General features: G+C 43.1%; 1 protein-coding gene across 3 annotated transcripts in view; it reads right to left on the bottom strand.

Annotated features, from left to right (window-relative positions):
• Positions 1–24606, bottom strand: part of LOC103827276 (mitochondrial nicotinamide adenine dinucleotide transporter SLC25A51-like) — a 63195-nt gene extending 38589 nt beyond the window's left edge. The window contains exons 1-3 of one of the 3 annotated variants that reach the window (XM_050986444.1): positions 24458–24606; positions 12262–12518; positions 10310–10461 (exon numbers count right to left, since the gene is read on the bottom strand). The gene's annotated coding sequence lies outside the window, so the exon portion shown is untranslated. The remainder of the gene's footprint in view (positions 1–10309; positions 10462–12261; positions 12519–24457) is intronic. The other 2 variants (XM_050986442.1, XM_050986443.1) reach the window with 2 other exon arrangements.
• Between the last annotated feature and the right edge of the window lie 971 nt (positions 24607–25577).

Below are 25577 nucleotides of genomic sequence, written 5' to 3'. Positions count from 1 at the left end.
TATATGGGCTGACTCAAAATATGCTTTTGGAGTGGTGCATGTACACGGAGCACTGTGGAAAGAAAGAAGATTTTTGTCTTCTCGAGGTACACACATTAAACACCAAGATGCAGTCCTGCAATTGATAAAAGCAGTACAAAAACCTGAACAAGTGGCAATTATACACTGTAAAGCACACCAACCAGGAAACTCCAAAATCTGTGAAAGAAATCGAAAGGCAGACTGGGCAGCCCGACAGGTTGCTCGAGAGGTGTAAACAACAATGGCATTGATACCTTCAAAGCTCAGTGTATCCCAATTTAATTTGCCTCCAGAACCAAAATATTCAGTAGAAGATGAGAGACTGGCACATTTACCAAATGCACAAAAGAATTTGGAAGGATGGCATGTGACTGCACAAGGACAGATAGTGGTACTCCCCTTGAAAATGAGAGAAGTTCTACAAATTAAACATAACAAATGTCATTGGGGTGCAGAGGCATTGGTAAAATTGCTAAAGCAGAGATTAATTTCAGTAAGGATGTTAACAATGACAAAATCAGTCATGTCAAAATGTGATATCTGCTTGAAAAACAACCCAGTGGCTAGGTGACAGGCACAGCTAGGAAGAATTCAGATAGGAATAGAGCCAGGAGACTATTGGCAAGTATATTTTGTAGAATTGCCAAGAACTCAAGGATACAAATACCTGTTAGTAGGGGTTGACACATTTTCTGGATGGCTAGAAGGCCCTCCCTGTCACACAAACCAAGCAAAAGAAACAGTTAAGTGGTTACTACAAGAAATTATTCCCAAGTTGTGGTACCCCTAGGGGTTTCATCAGATAGGGGGCCCCATTTCATAGCTACAGTAGTAAAAGAAGTAAATAGATTGCTGGGGATAACTTGGGACCTCCACACACCGTGAAGACCCCAGTCAAGTGGACAGGTAGAGAGGATGAATCAGACACCAAAAAAGCAAATCAGTAAAATATGCCAAGAAGCCAAGCTGCAGTGGCCCCAGGCTTTGCCAATAGCACTGTTGAGGATTAGGATAAAACCTAGGAGCGGGATGTCAGTCAGTCCTTATGAGATATTGTATGGGAAACCATATGAATCTCCTGAACCTAACCCTAATGTACAAGTCACAGGAAAGCAGGAAGTGTATAATTATGTTCTGTCTCTTGGGAAAACTTTAGCTCGGCTCTGGAGCATCCTCGTGTGGAATAGACCAATAACTCTCGAGAATCCAGTTCATAACATACATCCAGGAGATGAGGTGTACATTAAAACTGGAACGAAGAACCGCTGAAAGAAAAGTGGAATGGACCCTATCAGGTACTGCTGACCACCTTTACAGAAGTCAAAGTAGCCGGCATGGACCCCTGGATTCACTATACACGAGTGAAGAAAGTCCATCCTGGATCACGGACTATATAAACGGTGGAACCAAGACTGCAGATAAGATGTGTTTAATTACTTTGAGAATGCTATTATTAATTATGCTAATGTTATGGTCATTATTGTCTTTGGGTTGTGGAATGCGAAAAGATCAACTAATCACTCTTCATTCTAGAATGAAGAGAGAGGCAGAAACACAGGTGATAAAAATTTCTAATGCAGTTTGGGCTGAGAATGTAATGATTGGATTAGTCAAAGATTTTGCCAAAATGCAAAACACCAGTAGAATAACTGCCTGTCTGCCAATACCAAAGGCAGCAGGAGACCCAGTAAATTGGAGAATCATAACATCAAAACTACCTGAAATACAAAAGAACAAAACAATTGCATGCAAATAGGTACCCGAGTTGAGGCAAGTAGTCAAGGAAACTTGGGAAAAAATAGGAACATGGATGAGACCCATGAGCCAGAAAGACTGTATTCTAAGTGATGGCATACTAGGAGCCCCTTTGGGACAGTCAGGAGGCATCCCACATGGGCAATGCTATTTGCCTCACTATAAAAGATCATAGAAAATGTTACAGAAACCACTCTGGTATGGAAGTGTGAGGCCGAAGATCAGAAAGATCAGATAGAGCCTTGGGACAGAGCGTGGTCTGTGAGTATACTTCAAAAATTCCAATATATGGCAAACACCCCTTAGTGTATTAAGTGGGAAGGCTCTGAGAATGAAACCGATCCAGCAGTAACATACACTGCCACTAGTAGCAGAACGTGGGCAGACAAAGTAAGTTGGTGGGCATGCAATAAAACATATGACTGCACTTCTGATAATGCAGAGATAAAACAGATCCCACCCCTGGCAATAGCCCTATAAATTAGTTGTGCTTGCAGAGGGATCAAACATAAACAAGGCAAAATGAATCATAAAGTAATTGTAGGATGTACCAGAAGTCCAATCAAAAGTCCATGACAATTTGTATGGGCAACAAGCGATGGTACCTGAACAACACATCTGCCGGTAGACAGGAAAGTAAAGGAAATTACTTTGGGCCTCCCAACCTTATGTCCAATTTAGAAAAAGTCCCCATTTAATGGAAGACATGAACTTCCACAGATAAGAGCAAGACGAGAAGTTCTAGACAATGAAAATCCAGATGACACTTAGCAAAAACCCTCTAGTAGAGTCAAATTTGAGTGGGCCTTAGAGTCTTTGCTTGGTCCTTTAGCAAACTATCAGAGTAGAGAGATGCTGTACAAACTTACAGGTCAAGTAGATAGACTGGCAAGAGTCACCCGGGAAGGATTTAAAGAATTAAACATACAATTACAAGCCACCACAAAAATGACTTTACAAAATCAATTAGCCTTAGATTTGTTACTTCTGAAGGAGCATGGAGTATGTGGATTTTTAAAAGGACGAGTTGATCATTGCTGCATTCACATGCCAAATGTAACTGCAGATGTAGAATATGACATCAATCAGTTGAAACAAATAGAGCATGAAGCACAAGAAGAGCAAAAGGATTTGACTACAAGCTGGTTAGGAAAAATCTTTAAAGGGTTAGGGTGGAATGTGAGTTCATGGATTAAATCTATCACTGAGAGTTTGGTAATCTTACTAATTGTATTCTTAGCAATCTGGTTAGTTTACAGCATCTTAAGGAGAGAAATACAGAAGAAAACATCCTGGAACCAGAAAATAATAAAAGCACTGACATGAGATCCACGCCCACTATCTTCTGGTTCTCCACTTCGTGATAGCATCCACCACAACGTTTACATCAACCCTGGATTTGAAGAACATCAAGTATAAATTGAGAAGTAAAGGACTGTATCAAGTCAAAACATTTAGACCTATAGTGAAGTGAAAATACTTTCAAAGGGGGGAGAATGACAGTGGGGCCCTGGAAAAAATGTTAAGATAGACTCTGAAATGCTAAGCTTTGCGTTGCACCTACGTAAGTAGTATGCTAAATGATATAATTGTTAGATGTGATGATTGTTTAGTAATTAAATATAATAATTGTATAATCATAAGAAGAATCATGAGAAACTATGTGTTCCTAATCTAAGGAGGCTATGCTTGGCTGAAATCTATGTATACAATTGAACAATACAAGTTTAATAACTAACATGCAAGTTATATAACGGTAGAATATAAAAGCAGGTTCATCCCGAACCCATGTCGGAGTCAGATTTGGGTTTGTACCCCTGACACCCAGAGCTCTTCAATAAAAGCACCTGCATATAATCATTTTTCGTCATTATGTGTTCCTGAACGCTAACACCACCAGTGAGTGATATCCAGCCACTTCCCAGGAAGCAGGGCTTCATCACATGCAGCAGTTGCTCCGGAGGGCAAACATTGTAAATAACAAATGCTCTCTACTCCTCTTCCCTCCGTTAGCTTTTATATCTGAGCTGACGTCATATGGTGTGGAATACCCCTTTGGTCAGTTTGGGTCAGCTGGCCTAGTTGTGTTCCCTCCCAGGATCTTGCCCACCCCCAGTCCCCTTGATGGGGGGGCAGAATGTTGGAGAGACAGCACTGATGCTATGCCAGCAGTGGACAGCAGTACTCAAAACTCTGGTGTGTTATCAACACCTTTCCAGCTACCAATGCAAAGCAGGGCACTGTGAGGGCTGCTACGGGGAAATGAACTCCATCTCAGCTAGACCCAATACACTAACGCAACCTGTCCTGTCTTGTCACTAAATTCTATTTCTAACTAATATCTTGGGTGAGGGACTCTCAATTCTGTGTGTGTGTACAAAGATTTAGGTGTCACCAGCTGCAGTGGGGATCACAGGCCATGTGTCTGTGGTGCCAGCAACTGGAGAGAGTGAGTGAGTGAGGGTATGTAGGTCAGTGCATGATTGCTAGCAACTATCAAATCAGAATAGACAGCAAGTAGGTGAAGTGGCTTGGGAGCTGGGTATGCATGTGTCTCTAAGGGTGAGGCATCTGGAGGAAGTGGGTTTCAGAGGGACCAGGGAATCCAAGCCAACTGCCTGTAGCAGGGCATCTCCCCCTGCCACAGGAGAGCTTGTCTGTTGCTTGCAAGCCAGTGCAATAACTCAGGTCATCTTGCTCTCACATGAGCCTTGGCGTAAGTCAATCAGGGCAGTTTGCCTTGTAGTGAGTTATTTCGGCGCCATGGAATTAATGCTTTCCGCTGACAGTAAACATCTTGCTGTGGAAGCAAGATGTGGAAAGATAAGCTGGAATTTCTGACTGACAGACATTTCACTTTACAAACTATGAAAGCTACACCATACTTTCACAAAGCAGAAATCTTCTGCTCATTCCTTGAAACCTGGAGTTTTCTCCCCAAAGTCGTGACACTGCCTTTTGTGGTTACTCTCCCAGGGGTTGAGTGAAAGGACTCTGTGTACAGTATAGTCAATTTGGTGGTAAATTGTATTAAGTCCTAATCTATATTATTTCTTTGCTAGCTTTAATATAGGCACCTTAATGTCGTGCACTGTTTAATGTAATCTAGTAGTAGCACTTTTGTTTTATACTGTGTACTAAGTAACTCTGTTTAAGGCCTTTTGTGTGTTACCTTCTGTCTATTCAATAAATAAGTCATAATAGACCTAATCGGCCATTCTTAAGAACTTGCAAGCCAGAGCAATTTAGGTGCAGGTCACCTAAGTAGAGCTGCTGCCAAAAATCTGAGCCTAAGGCAGGGCTTGTCTAAAGCTCTCACTCGATCCACAACACTGCTGAAGAGCCTGTGGTGTCTGGGGATGGACTAAGAGATGTTTACATATGTGTGTGTGTTTCTGTGGAAGGCAACTGGGAAGACTGAGGGGGATCCAGGGGGCAGCTACTAGATAGATTTTCTAAGCCCAGCTACTGGGGAATCCAGTAAATGTATGTGCGAATTACTTTTGTGAATGCATCGCTCAAAGCACAAGAATTAGTGATCGTAAGCTATTACATTAATGTTTCTTTTAAGGAACAAAGCATCCTAGTGATGCTGTGCTGATTTTTGCCTTTTTTTCTTTTATTATATTCTCTGTACTCTTTACACATATATTTGTAGCTCTGTAGCCTGTTACTGTAACTTAGTTTCAGTATTTTCTTAGGCAGAAAGACAAAACACATTCCAAGACCCCCTATGCTATCCTGGTTCTCCTTAGAAACCAAGGCTGAAAAACAGCTCTCCAATACACATTTTCATAAGCAAAGTTCAGTTTCCACCTGAGGGGGGAGGATTTAGAGAGGGGGGAATTACCTCACCTCTTATGTCTCTAATTGGTGATTTTTGTCAATTATGCTAATTTGCTAAACTTAAAAAACTCTATTCACCCCATGGGGGGGGGGGTCATTTTTCAGACATTTTCCAAATCTGTCCCTGAAGGCCTCCAATAAAGACCAACCTTTATATTACCTCCTATACTAATAATATCTCAAAAATGTGTTGTTTTATTTCCAGGCTCCTTAAGGCATCACTAGGCTAATTTAATTTAATTCTCCAAGCAATCTTAAAGTTGAGGTCTTACACATGAGCATTTTTAAAGTAAAAAGCTTTGTTTGGGACACGTATATTATGTGCTCAGCACATGCAACATTCAGCAAAATGCTTTAATACTTCAGGTTATTAAATATGTGCAATGCAGCTAAGTCAATAACAAAATTATAGTTTTGAAAGGCTTAGTTTGATACATTGTCTGATTTTTCCTTTTTGGTTCAGTGATACTTCACCTTTCAGCAACAGCTGGCAACAAAGACTCCCTTGAAGTGCTTGCGGTATATCTATACTTAGCATAAATGGAGGGTTTTTGGTAGAATGGGTCTGCAAGACTGATCTGAGCATGCATAGGCCATGAACTGTCCTGTGCTAGTCACAGCTGGTTACAACTAGCTAGTGCAGCAACTGATGAAAACAACCCACCACATAGCAAAACTTCAACGTGATGCCTCTGCACAAACATATTTGACAAAGAGTGGCAGCAGCTAGGGACAGGACACACAGGAAGGGAGCATGAGGACTGGTGAAGAAAGAAAGAAGGACACAAGGAAAGGGACACTGTTGGGGACACAATTGGAGACACTCTCAGAAGATGTTCCATGTCAGAGGAGGTAGTGTGTGTCTGAGGGAACTACAGCCCATGGATAATCCACAACAAAGGAGGTATACCCCCAAAAGGGGCTGCAGCCTGTAAATAAGACCATGCCAGAACAGAGGAAATTTATAAAAAGCCAGGAGCAGTGTAAGAAAAACACTATGCACGATTCCAAACATCCTGCCCTGTCTTGCCTCACTGAAGGGACTGAGTGTAATGCATGGCAAAAATAAGGGCAGTGGAGACTAGGGAGGGGGGAAGAGAGGTGTCTGGACTGAAGTTGAGACTGGGGAAGGAAGAAGAAAAGTATTTTCCCTAAGTGTTTAATTATTTGTCTTCTTTGTTTCTCAATATCTAAATTAATAACTAAATATTTTTAAAGTTAAATTCTCTGAGTCAACACCATCTTGGCATAACAATATCCCAACCATTCCCCTACCAAATGACTAGAAGGCATGCATTTCAGCTATGTGGTGGTGCATGCCTAGCAATGAGGGACACCCCTTTTGGCCACATAACATATGCTTCCAATTGTGTCATAAGTTGCTTAGGTAGCCACTCTGCAGTCTTTATAAGGTCTCAAACCATTTTCCAATCTCGGGAACCCAAGAAAAACCTGGTTTTACTCTTCTGGAGAGTCAGATATAATCAGTGGGTCACAAATTAGACATCACTGGTATAAACAGCTGTGAGGAAAGAGCAAAGCCTGACACTGCAGAAGATTCCTGGGAACCATGAGAGAAAGCAGATTACACAAAATCTGAGAACAGGAAAGGTGTCCTCTTTCTTCAAAGCTTGTAAACCTCAAGAAAACTAATAAACTGTCAGGACGATGGATTTATTACAGGCCTGCAACTGGCTTGCATGTGAAGGACTAAACAGAGATTCTCACACTAAGGGTATAAGTACTGTCTTAACTCTGCAATAAACAGATTCATTTTGCTCTCAGCTTGTGAGTCTCGCATTCATACACCAACAAATGGCACCCGATTTACAGGGACTTCATTACTACTGACATGATCCAGTCTGGTGGTGTACCCTGACTGAATCAAGCATACATGTGTTCAGCTGATCTCGAAGGAGCTCCTTTCATCACTGGCTATAGAACAAGTTAGCCTTTTGTGAACAGTTGGGCAGCATTTCTTATAATGGGACAAGGTGCAATAAAATCCCAAAAACTGTATAAAGACTGTCTGTTGAGCATCACCAGGGAACAGGGTTAAAAACTCCAACCCCAAAGCCTCATCCAATTACTTATTTGGGTCAAACAATTTTGTCCCTGGTATCCATCAGATGGTTCCTACGATCTTACTCACTGGTGAAAGGTTGGTGAATGTTTACAAACCCACCAAATTTCTCATCACTCTGTCCACCCTGATGATATTATTACTTGGTGTGCGGCTTTTCAACTATTTAAGGAAGTAGACAGCGTCCTTGCGGATGCGCCACTTGCATCGCCATCAGATACTGTTGTTTTTATTAATGAAACATCACCTGAGGATAATGATCTGGAGAAAAAGGATCAGTTTGATCCTGGTCCTATTGATTCTGGAAAAGAACCAGATTTATATCCTCCTTAGGCCCAGTATGTGCTATGGCTGCAGGTGCTCCTAGTGTGGAAGAAATACTACAAACATCACTCAAAAAGGCTGCAGCAAACTTTTCACGTATTCCACCACCGTCTTATACCTTGTCCTATTCCTTTAGTGACTTTGATGAGGAAAGAATACCACCTATAGGACCTGAGCCAGAAAGGTTAATACAGAAATGCCAGAGGTGAGCATTGGAGGAGGGTGCTATCCAATTTTTTCAAGCTATGCCTGTTGCATATCATAATCAAACCCACATCATGAACAATTGTCATATGAGATGGTAAAGGAACTGAGGAGATTGGTGAAAGAAAATTGTTTACATTCCTCCTTTACTATGAGTTTATTTGATGCAATTGCAGAAGGACATATTATGTTACCAGTGGTTTGGAAATCTCTTTTTAAGACAATTTTGACAAGAGGACAATACTCTGTCTGGTGGATGGAATTTGTAGATTTGGCTCAAACTCAGGCTTTGAACAATGGTAATCAACAACCACCCATTAATATCACTGCGTCACAGCTCTCTGGCACAGACATATACGCTACTGTTCAGGCTCAAGACTCCTCCCCCACGAGTGGGATCAGTCTACTGCTACTGCCATGCAGGCACCACAAAAGGTACCTGATACAAAAAGTTGGAGTCTGGTTTTGCTGCTGTGAAGGAAGGGCCTCAGGAACCATATATTACCTTCATTGATCAATTACAATCCGCTGTTAGATGGCAAATTGAAATGCAGGAAGCGGCTGATGCTGTCTTAAAATCTCTTGCTTATGAAAATGCTAACAATGACTATAAAAAAAGCCCTGGACCAAATTCATAATTGTGCTAATGTTGAACGTTCTGATTATATCAAGGGATGTGCTAATATCAGCTCGGAACAATTTAAAGCAGAACTAATTGCTACTGCAATAGCCCAACAACTGCAAGTGGCCAGAGCAGCTATTAAGTGCTTTGAATGTGGGGAACAAGGGCATACTATGTAACAGTGTCCAAAGGGACAAAGTGGCAATAAAAAGCCCAGTAAACCTTGTCCTCGCTGCCAAAAAGGGTTTCATAGGAGCAATCAATGCGGGTCTAAATATGACAAACACGGCAACCTTCTCCCACAGCAGGGAATCTCGAAGGGGGGCACACTGGGGTCCAGTGCCCCTCAATCCAACAGGAGCCCACTCAATCTGACACAAATACAAGCACAAGCCTTGCAAGGGATACCCCTGGGAGTGCCAGTCTGGATGTGGCCATCAGCACTACTACAACCCTGAATGATACCTCGGTTCACCTACTACCCACCTCCGTGTGCAGGCCACTGCCTTTTCAAACACATTCTTTACTTCTGGGACGCTCCTCTACCACCCGCACAAGACTATTTATTTTACCAGGAATCATTGATGCTGACTATAAGGGGGAAATTAAAATCATGGCCTCGACACCTAATCCTCCCTGTACTGTGGCACAGGGGAGCAGACTGGCACAATTAATACCGCTGCCAGCAATTCCCTGTTGTCCTAGGGTGATGTTATGATGCTTGTATCCCCAGTTGGGTGTTCTGTTTATGCTAGATATTATATTCTGTGCTCTCAAGACTGGCTAAGAGCAAAGGCGGGGAGAAGAAGAAGAAGCACAGAGTTTTGTTATCAAGAACTAGACTCACTCCTCCACAGTATGCTGGAACACTGATGTTGTCTGGGCACAGATGGGGCAGAACACCACGCTCCTTTTGCTTCTGAGTTAGTTAGTTAGTTAGTTTAGCTACCTGAGGCATTCCAAGTTTTCCCTGGACTGTTTTTCTCTCCCTTTTCTTGGAACCATTCAAACCCGGGCAAACACCGAGAGCCCACACTTGGTAGCCTACCGGGACCTACTCTGGGCAGCAGCCTTTTCCAGTGCTGGAGGGACTGATAACAGAGTGACCAACCACCAGAGAGACTTTCTGAATTTGTCATCTCTTCAGAGCAGCAAATGAGTTTTGTCATCTGGTATTGTTCATTTTGTGTGCTGGGGGGTGCTTTGCCTGTTAAACAGGTTCTTTCCACTTCTCTACAAGGAAATCCTTCCTGAACCGGTTTGGGGGAGGGGCCGTGTGGGTTTGCTTTCTGGACGGTCCCCTTTTGGAGGTTTTTTCCCAAATTTGCCCTAAACCAGGACACTTGTTCAGCACTGATCTTACAGCAACAATGAGATGCAGGAAGATTTGGAAACACAGGCACTATGCAAAAATTTTGGCCAAAAATCATAAGGGTACAACAACCATTACTCACTTGTCAAATAGTATCTAAGTCCTTTAAAGGTTTGGTCAACACTGGAGCAGATGTTTCCATCATATCCCAAAAGGACTGGCCCTTGGAGTGGCCCCTGGCCCCCTCAGCTGTGATCGTAGCAGGCATTGGAGGTTAGCAGATTCCCTGGCAGTCTACAAAGGAACTGAAAATCATCAGACCAGAGGGCAAGACTGACACCCTGTGACCATATGTACTCCCGATCCCAGCCACTCTGTGGGGGTGAGACCTGATGACACAATGGGGTTTGATAATTTCAACATATTTTTGATAGGGGCCAATGATAAAAAGCCGCTTGTAAAACTGACTTGGCTTTCAAACACGCTGATCTGGATAAGCCAATGGCCCCTGAAAAATGAGCGGCTTCAGCAAGCCCGGATCCTTGTGCAAGAACAATTATGTTTGGGTCACATAATTCCTTCCATCAGCCCCTGGAATACACCTATTTTTGTTATCCCTAAGAAATGGGGAAAGCGGAGGCTTTTACAGGATCTCAGGGCAATCAACAGAGTCATTTCACCTATGGGGGCATTGCAGCCAGGAATACCTAACCCCACAATGATTCCAGAACACTGGGAATGAGTGATAATTGACTTGAAAGACTGCTTTTTTACAATTCCTTTGCATCCTGATGACGCACCTAAATTTGTCTTTTCTTTACCATCTGTCAATCATGAGACCCCCATGGAATGATATCTCTGGGTTGTGCTACATCAGGGTATGAAAAACAGTCCTACTATCTGTCAATTTGTTGTTCACTCAGCAATACAACCAGTATGGCAAAAACATCTATCTGTTTTGCTGTATCACTACATGGATGATATTTTAATTGCTTCTGACAACTCCCCATTATTGTGTGATTGTCTTGCTGCTTTAAAGGTAACACTTGCCAGCACAGGCTTGTGCATAGTCAAAAAAAAATCCAAACAGAACCTCCCTGGAAATACTTGGGTTTCACATTATTGGAGACAACAGTCACCCCACAGCCAGTGACCCTAAAACCCAACATACACACATTGAAGGATTTGCAAAAGTTGTTACGCACTATGTCCTGGTTTACAAGACAGGTGTCTGCTAGGGAAGGAAGAAAAGGCCTCCCTTGGAAAGGAGAATGTAAATCCCCTCCTTCCAAATTATTAGAATCATGAAATTAAGGGGGCTCTAAGGCAAAGATAGGGGAATAGGAATAACAGTTCTTTACTAGTGTGTATAATAAAGCAAACAAACAACAAAAACTACAGCATTAACAACAAACAGAACCAGGAACCCAATAACAGCCTTTCAGCTGCGGCACTTTCCCCTTTGGTGTAGTTACGTTCACAGAAGGCAGGGGCCCTGGCAAGCACCTGGTGAGCAGGGCAGGTGCGGTGATCCCCACGTGGCTGCAGGGGGTGCTCTGGCATGGGCTCGGCGAGCAGGTGGCAATGGCAGCTTTTGTCTGAAGACAGGAAGGGGTTGAAGAGAGGCTTCATTTCACAAACCCTGGGGGCAGCTGATCCCAGTGTGAGAAATAGCTACTCACTTTTCATAGTTTAGGAAGGTTTATTAAACCTTATCAAAAGTACAACAGAGGACTGAATAAAGAAAAAAGGTTACGGCGCCGGGAGCAAAAGATTTTCCCACCATGTGCTCAGCCCCCTCACAATGGAGGTTTCCCCTTTTAACACTTAAACCCCTTCTAAAGTTCTGTCTATCAACTCCTTCTTTACTGTCCAGTGGTGGAGAGCTCTTCTTCAAATCCTGATTGGAGGTCAGATGTCGCCATAGTGACAAGCCAGCCCTCCCAGATGCCCCAACTCCAGCTTTCTCTTGATAACCACGTGAGGGGGTAAAACATACCTATAAAGCTATAAAACTTCTTAACCTATATACATGATATTTGTCTATTAATTGTGAAAGTCAATCATCGCATTACTCATCTATCACACCAGTACCTCAGAAGGAGTCTCGGACAGCAGCAAGCTGGGCCGGCAGGATGTCTCAGCAGGCAGGGGGTGAGGGGCTTCCAGCAGGGCAGGGAGAGCTAAGCTCAGGATCCCGGGCACACGAGCAGACGGTGATAGGTCTCTCTTTTAGTGAGGTAGGTGTTAATAAGGTCCCAGTTCACTGGCTGTTCTCACGAGCAGAGGCTCACCCAATGACAGAAGCAGCTGTGGGCCGGGCTCTGGCAGCAGCAGTGCAATTCCTTTCCCTAATGTTGTGAGTAGAAAAGTTATCCATTTGTTTTAAAGGTTACAGAGTTCACAGGTTGGGCCAGTTGCTGCCAGGGTGGAGTTCTAACTGTTTGTTGCTGATAGTTTCATGTTGTAATCACCCGTTAATAGTTGGTCGCTAACTCCCTGTTGTTGATGTTTGAGACTTCCCCTTTTTTGTCGACTACCACCCTGCTGCTGCCTGGAGGATGGCACCCCCCCCCCCACCTCCGCGGGACGGTGAAGAAGAGGGGACGATGGGACTAACATGCAAATGAGGGAATATTTCACCAAACCTAGAAAAAACCCCTAAAAACAACAAGCCAACACGAAATTAAGAGATCGAAGTGATGTCTAGATGTGAAGAACAGAATCCAGTGTCCGCTGAGACCCTTTTTACCTTTCACCCTAACCTAAAAAGACATCGTCTAGAAAAAGAGGACCCTGAAAATCAAACTGAAAAAGTGGGAATCTCCTGGTGCTCTCGTGAAGACAGAACCCCCAGCTCTGCCTGCAGACCAGCGGACAAAGCTGCATTTTTCCTCCTCCTCCGTGCCACTCCTGGAAGCATGGCGGCGTGAGCGCGACCCGTCGATTCTTCCCACCCAAGCTGATTTTTAATAAAGGCATTAAAATGGAGAAAGATCTCCTGCCCTATTTATTTCACCTAAGAGCAGCGACTCTGACCGTCCTCCTCCAAAGCCAAGAGAGGGCTAGGAGCTGGGACCAGCCCCTTCCCCCAGCCCGAATCCCCCAGTATATCTGCCCCTCCCTCCCGGAGAAAACTCCAAAAAACCCAGAGGAGTTCCCCCTTTGTCTCAAGCACCCAGCAATCAGTTTCCATTAGCAACTCAATGGGAAGAAATTCTACAGGTGATAAGGAACGAACAGAAAACTCAACCCCCAACACACTATGAATTGGATACGCCCTTTATTGGCAATCACCCTAGAGGAATTATCCCCTTTATTTCAATTGTTAGAAGGGGACCCAGATCTCTCTTCCCCATGGCAGGTGACAAAAACTGCCCAAAAATCTTAAGAGACTGTAAGTGATAAAATCAATAAGTCCTTTGCCACATGACAAAACCCAGATTTGCCTTTGCGACTGTTTGTGATTCTGCAATCTTTCCAACCCTATGCTCTTATTGGTCAATGTGATGTACAGGAACATAGTCTCTGGCTATTAGAATGGGGTTTTCTGCCACACACCTTTTCAAAAACTATAACCACTCAGCTTGAGATGCTTATTCAGCTGCTATAGATGGGACAACTCCAATGCCAGAGCCTGACAGGATATGATCTGGCAGTAATGCATCTCCCTATTACTGCAGCAGAATTGGAGAATCTCTTCAGGGATTCATTGTCATTTTAAATTGCTCTTGCAGACTATAATGGACAATTTTTTCACACGATGCCTCGACATGGCCTGCTACAATCCTTCAAGGAACTCCCCTTTCAACAATGACTACAAATGAAAACTCCAATCCCTAATGCAAAGACTGTTTTCACTGATGGATCAGGAAAGACACACAGAGCTGTCACCCCGTAGAGAAATTATAAGAGACAGTGGGAACATTCAATAACCTTTCAACCTGGATCTACCCAGCTAGTCAAACTGGCAGCTGTGGTAGATGCATTCTGCCTTTTTTCACAGGAACCTATTAATATTGTTCATGATTCTCTTTATGTTACAGGAATGCTTGGGAGAATTGAGCACTCATTCCTGAAGGAAGTCTCTAACAAAAATCTTTTTGCGTTATTAACCACTCTACAACTTTTTACTTCACAGGTCTCATGAATATTACATCCTGCTCCATAGGTCACTCACCACTCTGCCTAGACCTACAGTGGAAGGCAATGTGAGGGTGGATGCCCTTACCATGACAGTCACTATACCACAAAAGTTAGGGCAGGCAAAATTTTCTCATTATTTCTACCATCAAAATGCCCAAGCACTGGCAAAACAATTCCATCTAAATTTGCCACAAGCAGGGGATGTAGTGAATACTTACTCACAATGTCAGCAGACACTTTGCCACAAACATTAGGTACAAACCACAAGGGTTGAAACCTAATGACATTTGGCAAAGAGATGTAACACACATATCTGGCTTTGGGACTTTTAAATATGTCCATGTTTCTATTGATACCTTTTCAGGATTCATAGTAGCAACAGCACACAAGGGTGAGAAATCAAGAGATGCCACCCGACACTGGCTCTGTGCCTTCAGCATGATGGGTGTCCCTCAACAGATAAAAACAGATAAGGGACCCACATATACATCTCATAAAATAAAAGAATTTTTCCACACTTGGGGTATCAAATGTCACAGGTATTGCCCATTCCCCAACAGGGCAAGCCATAGTGGAAAGGGCACATTACACATTGAAAAACATGCTGCAAAAACAAAAGAGAAGGAGCCCAATAGGAATGCTCCCTCAAGAGCAGCTTGACAAAGCACTCTATAAGCAACCTATATATTAAATTTTTTTAATCTCTCCTCTAGAGACAACTTAACCACACATAAAAGGCTCCTGTGACAGTCTGCTGATGGAGGAGTTTACCCAAAAGTTACATACAAGGATGTACATAGCAGTCAGTGGAAAGGTCCAGTTCCACTGTTAGCTTGGGGGAGAGGTTATGGGTGTGTTTCTTTACCTGCAGGACCATATTGGCTCCTGGCAAGATACATCAAACCCAGCCAAGGACAACAATGAACACTGTTGTCTTTCTTCTGCTGTACTGCCATCAAGTGGTGGAAGGGAGAATCTATTGGGCCCACATCATTCAACCTCCACTGTTTTGGCCTCTGACTTGGTGGGATCCAGAGCCTCCCCTCAGCAACAATGGAACAGAATGGGTAGGAAGAAGTTGGCTTCCTCCCCTGGATCAGGATATTGTAGATACATATAGTATTAATACTGCTTTAGTTACTGATTTACTGCCAATATGCTTAAGATAGAATCAAACAAGTACCTCTTTACCTTATGCTAACTTTTCCATGCAACAGCATTTAATATATGTACGCTCAGAGAATGCAAGAAAATTGACTATTACATTGCCATCCATTCTGTCCACCTCCAACAAATCTGTGGATGCCACTCCACCTCATTCCCCCAAATGTCATTTTACACCCATCTCCAATATACGGCATTTGGAATAGACATCATGTATAGGACAACAGCCGCAACAACGATTCTTACAGTATGGGAGGGTGTCCTGGTTTAGGGCAAATTTTGGAGAAAACCTCCAAAAGGGGGCCCCTCCAGAAAGCAAACCCACACGGCCCCTCCCCCGAACCGGTTCGGGAAGGATTCCTCAGAGAGAAGTGGAAAGAACCTGTTTATTTAACAGCCACAGCACCCCCCAGCTCACAAAATGAACAATACCGGATGACACCACTCTTTCACCGCTCTGAAAAAAGATGACTAATTCAGAAAGTCTCTCTTGGGGGTGGTCGCTTTGTTATCAGTCCCTCCAGCGCTGGGGTAGCTGCTGCAGGCCACAAGGTGCAAACTCTCAGTGTTTCCCAGGTCCCAGTCTAGAGCAGGTTCGAGAAGGTCCAAAAAAAGGGAAAGGAGAAACAGTCCAGGAAAAAATTTGGACTGCTTAGCTACTAACTAATGAGCAGAAGCAAAAAGCAAGAGCAAAGCAGGAGCAAAGCAAGAGCAAGAGCAAAGCAAAAAGCCAAGCAAAAAGCAAAAGCAGCACTGTGTACTGTCCCATCTCTGTGTCCCGCCAGCCGTGGGGGAGTGGCTGATAAGAAACCAAAACAAAACATTCGCTCTTCAGAGCCAGTCTTGAAGGCACAGAACATAATATCCAGCATTAACAGAACACACGAATGGGGATACAAGCATCATAATGTCACCCTAGGACAGAGGGCAATTGATTCGGGATCACATGGTATCTGTAAATAAAGTGGGACCAATGCAACCATTCTCCTGTCCCAAAAGGCAAACCGCAGTATTGTTTAGCATGATGGTGGGATGGCCAGATCATTAATTCAATATTATTTAGGTAATAATCACTCCCGCGTGCACAACATTTGTGGAAAATGTTATTACCTGCTTTTGGCAATAGGATATACCAAGTAAAATTAGATAAGAATGCTACAATTGCTAATTTAACTCTGCTAGAGGAACAATTACTAATGACTTATACTTCACACCTATATATTTTTGCTTTAGCTAATGATTTTTTGATCAATTATAGAAATGGTTTGATTTTTTATCTGCTGATTCTTTTGTTTTCAAATCATGTATAACCTATGAAGATACGTGTAACTATTCTGTCCTTCTTCCATTTAAAAGATGATCTGAAATTTGGGTACCTGTAAATCTGACTGGGGCTTGGGAAGGACAGGATGGTCTCTTGCAAATGGCTCAAATAGTCCAAGAGGAAATCCAAACTAGTAAGAAAGGAGTTCGCAAATTTCTGGGTTAATCTTTGCTTTTGTTTCTGCCATAATAATATTAACCACAGCCTCTGTGGCTGTCGCTGCCTTAACTCATTCCATTCAAATTGCCCCTACCATGGAACAGGCTTTGACTTAAATATCACAAAATAATTAAAAACACAGGAAAACATTGATAATGAAATAATGGCTAGATTAGATGCTTTGGAAAGTCCTCTTATATGGGTAGGCGAGAGAGTTGAAGCCCAAAAAACTCATCTATTCCTGCACTGTGATTTGGAACATATCCATAATTCTTTATGTGTCACTCCTCTTCCATGGAACAACACGGAACAGAATTGAGAGAGAGTTAAAAACCACCTACAAAGGGGTCTTTGATAAATCCTTAGCCACAGAATATACAGTCACTTCACACTCAATTAAAACATCAACTCAGACTTTTACAAACTCTGGAGGAACAGAATGTGCTGACAGATCTGAAAAGTGATCTTTCTTGGCTAAATCCCAAAAATTGTTTTTTTGGGATAAATTTACAGGTTTGGATTTTCATTGGACTAGGTTGTCTGGCAACAATATATTTTTTAATCTTCTGTCCTGTCCTTTTTGACATAATCAGAGCTGTTAAAAGCACGCAAAACCAAGTCATGGTTACTTTAGCCTCATCTATGACCCCAATAAAAAGAAAAAAAGGGGGAGATGTGAAGAAACAGCAAAGCCTGACGTTGCAGAAAATTCCTGGGAAGCATGAGAGAAAGCAGATTACACACAATCTGAGAACAGGAAAGGCATCCTCTTTCTTCAAAGCCTGCAAATCTTGAGAAAACTACCAGTCAGGCTGACGGATTTATTATAGGCCTGCAACTGGCTTGTGTGCGAAGGACTGAACAGAGATTCTCACACTAAGGGTATAAGTACTGTCTTAACTCTGCAATGAAGAGATTCATTTTGCTCTCAGCTTGTAAGTCTCGCATTCATACACCAACAAACAGCAGACATTCAGTTCAACTGTCTTTCGGTAAACCTCAGGAAAGGGAACAGTCTAGTACTGTAACTACACAAATCACTAAAAGTAAAAACAAAATACACAAATTGCTTGCCTACAAATATTTTATAACTATAGAAATTTTCAGGGTTGGGGAAATGTAAAGGGCAAAATATGAAGAAAAACTATAAAATCCTGAATGGAGAAAAAAGTGGTTCTCTCTCTCCTAAGACTAGGGGCTATAGAATGAAACTAGCAGGTTCAGAACAAAAGGAAGCACTTTTTCACAATATGTAGTTAAGCTACAAAACTCGTTACCACATACAAGTTCCTGTAGGTTCAAATGCAACTACATTCATTCTTGGAAGAAAAATCTGCTAAGGACAATGAACTACTTAGACACTACCTCTGCTTTGGGAAGTCACACTGAAATTACTGGAGGATTTGTCCCACATATTTGTTGTCATGGCTTATAACTCTACAATTAGCCTTGATATCTCCTGAAAGAAATTTAGGACACCTTTTTTTCACATCAGAATGATTTATTCTCAAGAATAAGAGGATGAGCATTTTTTCACTTAATATTTTGATTATAAACTTGAAAGAACCATTAATAGAGGGTGTGTTTAGTAAATAAATGTTTGAGTTACTGACTTACATCACCATTTACTACTGGTGAGCAAGCATCCCTACAATACAGAAAGAAATACAGTATAATTTTCTGAAACTAATAATTTTTTATTTATATAGATTATAAATAAAAGCTACAAAGAGTAAATGAAAGTGTTTTGATTTCCTAGGAGAACAAGATGGAATCTCATCAGCTGTTCACCCATCTCCATTTATTAACTTCCGAGTCTCTTGGCCAATCCCAACCAAATTTAACAGAGGGTTAAGTGGATACTGAATTCCTAGAAGGTTTGTTAAAGTTAGTAGCTGGGTACAGAAGGAGCCAAATTTATAACTATTTTCTCAGAATCTTAACTGAAACCTTTATCCTCTTACAAAGGGTGGTAGTGCGTGGAATAGTCAGTTTGCACACATGTAGCTAAGAACTAGCCACTCTACATATTTTCACCTGCCCAATAAGACGTTGTCCCACTTAAAAAAGCACACATGTGAGTGTACTTGCAGTGAAAACACATTGGGATCAAAACCTTTTGTTACTTGTAAAACAAAATCATCAGTATCAAGTTATATGGAATATAGTAGTTTTTAATTGTGATTCATCACTTTATTACTCTTCCCAGTAATAAAGCATTAAAAATGGTTTACATGACAGTGCAATTTTAAAAAATCTCACCAAGCAACACCTAAGTAAGCCTCCGAATTCTTCCCTCTCACAAAAGCTTGCTTAAAGTTCACTGTAACTTCTCTCTTTCATTGGTTTTATAATGTAATCAAAATCTAGTATGCTTCAAATATTCCTTTAAGTAGAATAAATTAAAAAATAACATACTAATATATTTAGTCTAAAAATAAACAAATTTAGTTTTCTCCTTACCAGATAAATTTAAAACAATTTACTATTTGCACTTTAACATCCCCTCCCAACAGTAACAATTTATATTTAGGTGTATTTGACATTGTATTGGGTTTACATGGCAAGGTTTTGGTAGTGGAGGGGGGATACAGGGGTGTTTTTTCTGAGAAGACACCAGAAGCTGCCCCCATGTCCAACAGCTAATTAGTTTCGGCCAGCTCCAAGATGGACCCACCACTGGCAAAAGCTGAGCCAGTCAGCAATGTTGGTAGCACCTCTGTGATAACCTATTTGAAGAAGGATAAAAAAAACGGCTGTGCAACAGCAGCTGGAGAGAGGTGAGTGAGAATATGAGGGAGAAAAAATCTTGCAGACACCAAGGTCAAAGAAGGAGGAGGGGGAGGAGGTGCTCCAGGCACTGGGCTGAGATTCCCCTGCTGCCTGTAGTGAAGACCATGGTGATTCAGGTTGTTCCCCTGCAGCTCATGGAGGTCCATGGTGGAGCAGATGCCCACCCTGCACCCCAGGAAAGACCCCATGACAAAGCAGTTGATGTGCCCTGAAGGAAGCTACAGCCTGTAGATAGTTGAAACAGGAACACGCTCCTAGCAGGACCTGTAGCTCTGTGGAGAGGAGCCCACACAAAAGTAGGTTTTCTGGCAGGACCTATGACCCCATGGGGGATCCAAGATGGAGAAGTTTGTGAAGAACTGCAGCCCATGGGAAGGACCCACATTGGAGAAGGTTGTGGCTTGGGACCATGGTATGCATGCGTCTCTAAAGGTAGGGCATCTGGAGGAATTGGCTACTGGAAGGACCAGAGGGTCCAAGACAACTGCCAATGAGACTGTGGGCTCTGGGAGTGGAATTAGAAACTCATTTATGTGTGTGTTTCTGTGGGGGGCAGCTGGGGAGACTGAGGGGACCTAGGGGCCAGCCACTATGTAGATCAAGTGTAGCTACTATATAGATCAAGTGTCTAAGCCCAGCTAGCGTGTGCATGTGAGAGGGGGTCTGTACTAGCAACTGGAGTGGGGCTATGAGCCTTGCAGGCTCATATGCCCAGGTGCGAGCTACTAGGGAGACATGGGGATCCAGGGGCCAGATACTAGATAGACTAAGTGTGTCAAAATCCATTTACTGGATGGATCCACATACATATGCATATACATATATATTTCCCACTAATGAACCTTAATCCTGATCAGCCAGAGAGGTGATTGTTGCTGTTTGTCTGAGTGCTGTTTCTGTCTGTGTTCTGTGTTGTTGGCCATATGTATATGTACACTATATATGTATTTGTGTACCTACTGGGAATACATTCTCAGCCTTGCTACTGGTTGGATCTGGGAATATTGAGCTGTGGCAGACTTGTTTCTATGGTGCTGCTAGATTCAACAATTCCCTAATAAGCAATCAGGATGTTTCCCATCTTGATTGAAGTACTGAGCACTATAGAGTGTGTACCACTGAAAAGGCCTGATTGCTTTCAGGTCACAGGTTATTCAATTAGTTAACCAGAACAATACTGCAAACTGGTAGACCTGTACCACCAAATATGGGAAATGCTGGTCCTATCTATTTAGTTTTTATCCCTATCCTAATACCAAGCTCAAGGATGACAATTAAAGTAAAAGGTTTTATGGGTTTTTGTTTATTTTTCAGGTTTGATAACTTATCACTAGGACAGTGTCTAATTACTGCCTGCTAGTTCTTGAGTTGGTAATTATTAATCAATATCAACCAACTTCAAACAGGAACAATACAATATTTTTCAAAATCTGACTACAGATGGTTTCTAACTATCTGCATTAACCTTCAAGTCTGACACTTTTCAAGACATAGCTATGCATCTAAATAAGAAATTCTTTGGTCTTGGTAGCTCATTATAATAGAAGAATCCTTAATACTTCTTATAGGTACTGGTGAAGGCCTGTTAAGTCAGACCTATTAGTTGCACTATAGTATTTTGCACAAGTAGTCAACACACTGAAGAATCATTATAATTATTTTGGTGTTAAAGGAAGAAGGGCTAAGTAAAACTAGAAGGGGATTAGTGACTTGCTAGTGCCAAAATGGCTGCATAGTTACTACTTACTCTGAAGTAAAATATGGGGAAATTTTAAAAAAGCACAAAGCTATTTGAACTACTCAACAAAATACACTAAAATTTGAAGTGAACTCTTCCTCCCTCCCCCCCCCGCAACTTTAACCTGTTTCTCCACAGATCGCTCTCCATACAACCAATAGTTACCACAAGCTCACAGGTTTATGATATTTCACAGAATCATACAATTTCTATGGTTGGAAAAGACTTCTAAGATCATCAAGTCCAGCCTTCTTGATTGTATGATTTAATCAGAAATTAAATATAATAAAGGAAATTAATTTGATTGCCCAGTTTGTTTTTATTTTCCAGGATATATATCTTTGCTTCCATCTGGTCTCAACTTCCAAAAAATACCCTCACAACTAATAGGAACTGAACGAGATCAAAGCAGAGGCTAACAAGTGTGATATTGTGGCAGGAGTCTGTTACAGACAGGGTAAGGAAGCAATGCCCTCTTAAAGCAACTTTAGGAAGTCTACCAACCACAGATCAAGGGCAACAAGAGCTTCTACTACCACTTTAATAGTAAAAGACTGAACAAGAAGGTGGGCCTATTGCTCAGTGGGATGGGTGATCTAATGACAGTGGACATAGATGAGGCTGAGGCACTCAACGCCTTCTTGGCCTCAAATCCTCACTGGTGGTCTCCCAGGCCTCTGTGCTTAGAGACAGGGTTCAAGGAAAACTACCAACAGTGGAAGAGGATTGAATCAGGGGTTATTTCAAGGAACTTCATCTGTGCAAATCCATGGGACCAGATGGGCTGTATCAAAGTATGCTGAGAGGACTGTCTGGTTTCATGGTGAGGCTATTCTCTTATCAGCTTTGAAAAGTCATGAAGTTCAGGGGAATTCCCTGATGACTAGAGAAGGAAAAATGTTGCATTCATCTTAAAACAAACAAACAAAACCAAAGTTTCAACCCAGGGAACTTCAGTTCCTTGGAAAATCATAGAGAAATTCCTCTTGGAACATTTTTTTTGAGCATGTGAATGAGATGCTGATTTGGAACAGTTAGCATGCATTTACCAAGGGACTATCATGCCTGAACAACCTAATTGCCTTCTGTGATAAAATGTCAGGATTTGTGGATGGAGAGCATTGGATGCCATTTACCTCGACTTTAGCAGGGCTTTCAATATTGTATCCTCCAATATTCTCGTATCCAAGTTGAGATATTATAGTCTGGATGGGCAGACAACTAGATGGGTTTAAAAACTAGTTGCATGACTGAGCTCAGAGTGGTGGTTAATGGGTTGCAGTCTGCTGGGATGTCTGTGACTAGTGGGGCACTGCAGGGGTCTATTCTGGGACCTGTCCTGTTTAAAATCTTATCAAACACCGGGAGGAGGTGATGCCTCTTCCTCTTGACAAGTTTGCAGGAGTTGGGAGGATGAAGTAAATACACTCAAGGGCAGGACTGCCTCCAGAGATCTAGACAGGTTGGAGAAATGGGCTGACACAAACTTAATTTAATTCAACAAGGACAAAGGTCAAGTCCTGCACCTAGGGAAGAAGAACCCCTGGCATCAATACCATCTGCAGACTGGCTGGGGAGCAGCTCCACTGAAAAGGACCTGATGATCTTGGAAAACCGCATGCTGAATACGAGCTAGACCCATGCCCTGGCAACAAAGGTGGTTAGCTGTATCCTGAGCTATATTACCAGGACCATAGCTAGTAGATTGGGGGAAGTGATTATCCTCCTTTACTCAGTGCTCATTAGATCACATCTAAAATGATGTGTCAAATTTTGGGCACCCCAATACAAGAAAGTAAATGTTAAAGAGGATCAGCAGAGGGCCACCAAGATGTCAGGGCAATAGAGTACTTGCACTATGAGGAGAGGCTGAGGGAACTGTGCTTGTTCAGCCTGGAGGAAGGAAGGCTGCAGGGGCACCTAATAGGAGGCTATCAAGACAGAGCCAGGCTCTTCACAGTGTTGTATAGTGGGAAGATGACACAATAGGCACAAATTGAAACAAGCAAGGTTCACACTGACTATAAGGAAACTGGTTTTCACCATGAGGACAGTCAAGCAGTGGAACAGGAGCCCTGAGAAGTTGTGCAGTCATCAGTCTTGGAGGTTTTCAAGCCCTGACCAGAGGAAACCCTGAGCAAACTAGTCTGACTTAGGTGTTGACCCTAATTTAAGCAAGGAGGTTGGACTAGACACCTCCAGAAGTCCCTTCCAACCTGAACTGTTAATTGTTCTCTTTTCTTTTTCTGGTCTTCTAACCTGAGAAGAGGCTCTCTGAAAATAAGTGGAACAGCCAAAAGTAAGGACACCTAAACACAATGTTGAGTTTGGAAGGCAGCAACCACTTCATTCTCGTTTAGCCTTAGCCTTTTCCCAGTGTCTGCATCAGGAACAATGCAGGGATTTAGAGAAGCATTCTGAGAGTGTTTGTGTACTGAGCAGGATTAGGCTTTCAAGCTCTGCCACTAGCTCCTCGGCAACAGGTACTGCAGAGCTCACTGCCTGCGTGGATGAGAGAAAGTGATCAAGGGATCAGCAGCTAGGATTCCAGGCGGCTTGCAGACAATTGCCGCGTGCTATTACTATTCTCCCTACTCATGTCCAGTCATCACCTACTCCGCAGCATGGCGGAACGTCTCTCCAGCGTTTCCCACTGAGTAGCGTGTCCCAAGACGCTACTCCCAGTCTGGAGCGCGGGGACGAATTGATGCAGCCCGGCTACCGTACACCACCACCTCCCTGCCTTTTCCGGGTGCTCCCCACCCCCCTCCACGCTGCCGTGATAATCTAGGACGTCCATGCTCCAGAGGCAGCAGCGGTCTAGCCCGGCGCGACCTTCACCACCGACGGGAATCCTTATGATACAGGAATAAGGGACGAGAGAGAGAGGCTGCACAAGATGGTCCTGCCGCAGTGGAGAGAGAGAGAGATGCGAGCAGTAGTACACCCTCTCCCCAGCGACTCACCTGTTGCGTCTTCCATACCACCTGAAGACGCAATTTGGAGATAAAAGTTGCCACTGCCGCCGACCAAACTGGATGCGGCGTTCACCACCTCACACTTTCGATGACGTAGCAAGTGCAGCACGGAAACACGACTCGCGTCAACTACACGTGACCAAGAAAAAGCGCAGCTGGGAGGAGTAAACCCCACCCCGTCTCCCTTTTCCTCAGCTAATCACAGAGCTGCCTAGATACGGCCTCGCTCCAGAAGGTTATCGTGAGTGTCATAAATACTCCTCATGCATGGTGAGTTGTGCTTGTGATAGAATACATGGCAGGGTAAAATGTGCTGCACAGCAGCAGCTGGGAGAGAAAGGACTGAAAAAGGATGAGAGAAACAACCCTGCAGTCACCAAGGTCAGTGAAAAAGGAGGGGGAGGATGTGCTCCAGGCACTGGAGCACAGATTCCCTTGAAGTCTGTGGCAAAGACCATATTGTCCCACTGCAGCCCATGGAGGTCCACGGCAGAGCAGAGATCCACCTGCAGCCTGTGGAGGACCCCATGCCAGAGTAAGTGAATGTGCCCTAAAAGAAGCAATGACCCCATGGGAGAATCCATGCAGGACAGGGCTCTTGGGAGGAACTGTGGTCTGTGCAGAGGAGCCCATGTAAGAGCAGGTTTTCTGTCAGGACCTGTGACACCGTGAGGGATCCATGCAGGAACAGTCTGCTCCTGAAGGACTGTACCTCCTGGAAAGGACCTATGCTGGAGCAGTTTGTGAAGAACTGCAGCCCGTGGGAAAGACCCACATTGAAGAAGTCCGTGATGGACTATATCCCATGGGAGGGACCCCATGCTGGAGTCGGGGAAGAGCATGAGGAGGAAGGAGCTGCAGAGGCAAAACATTATGAACCGACTGCAGCCCCAATTCCCCATCACCCCGTGCTGCTTGGCAGGGGAGGGGGAGGTGTAGAAGAGTCAGGAGTGAAGCTGAGGCTTGGAAGAAGGGAGAAGTAGGGGAAAGGTGGTTTTAGATTTGTTCTTATTTCTCATTATCCTGCTCTGTTACAATTAATTGACAGTAAATTCAATTATTTTCCCCAAGTTGAGTCTGTTTTGCCTGTAATTGGTAGGTAATCTCC

Source organism: Serinus canaria, chromosome W (assembly GCF_022539315.1).
Source record: "Serinus canaria isolate serCan28SL12 chromosome W, serCan2020, whole genome shotgun sequence".
Taxonomy (NCBI): Eukaryota; Metazoa; Chordata; class Aves; order Passeriformes; family Fringillidae; genus Serinus; species Serinus canaria.
Note: the sequence above shows the minus strand (reverse complement) of the source record. Positions and strands in the feature narration are given on the sequence as shown.